This window comes from Bison bison, unplaced genomic scaffold (genome assembly GCF_000754665.1).
Source record: "Bison bison bison isolate TAMUID 2011002044 unplaced genomic scaffold, Bison_UMD1.0 scf7180017855059, whole genome shotgun sequence".
Taxonomy (NCBI): Eukaryota; Metazoa; Chordata; class Mammalia; order Artiodactyla; family Bovidae; genus Bison; species Bison bison.
In genome coordinates, this window is record NW_011485632.1 from 6182 (window position 1) to 6734 (window position 553).

Below are 553 nucleotides of genomic sequence, written 5' to 3' on the forward strand. Positions count from 1 at the left end.
ACTCCAGTATTCTTGCCTGGGAAATCCCATGGACAGAGGAGCCTGGTGGGCTACAGTTCAGAGGGTCCCAAAGGGTCAGATATGAGGCAACTTCAGTCAGACTGAAGCAACTTAGCACACAGACTGACTTCAAGGCCAGAAAGCTTAACAACCAGCAGGGTTTATTCCTGCAATACAGCCTGCTTAGTGTCCTCTCTGGTCCTTTCCTTCTTTAGACTCCAGCCTTCAGTTTCTTAACCCCCAATGAACTTAAATAGGGCACAATGATACTTCACATGTATTGGCCTGTTATAATGTGTCAGGCTTTTCTTGTTTGTGTAAACCACTTTTCACCTTATAGCTACTGGCTTGAGTTGAAGACCTGGCCTGTTCCTTTAATAGCTATGAGACCTTGAATAAGTTACTTAGCACCACTGAACCTCAGATTCTTTATCTGAGTCAATGGTTCTCAAAATGTGATCCCAGAACCAGCTGCATCAGCATCACCTGGGGAGCTTGTTAGAAATGCACATTTTAAGCCATGCTCCATACCTACTGAATCACACTCCCTGGG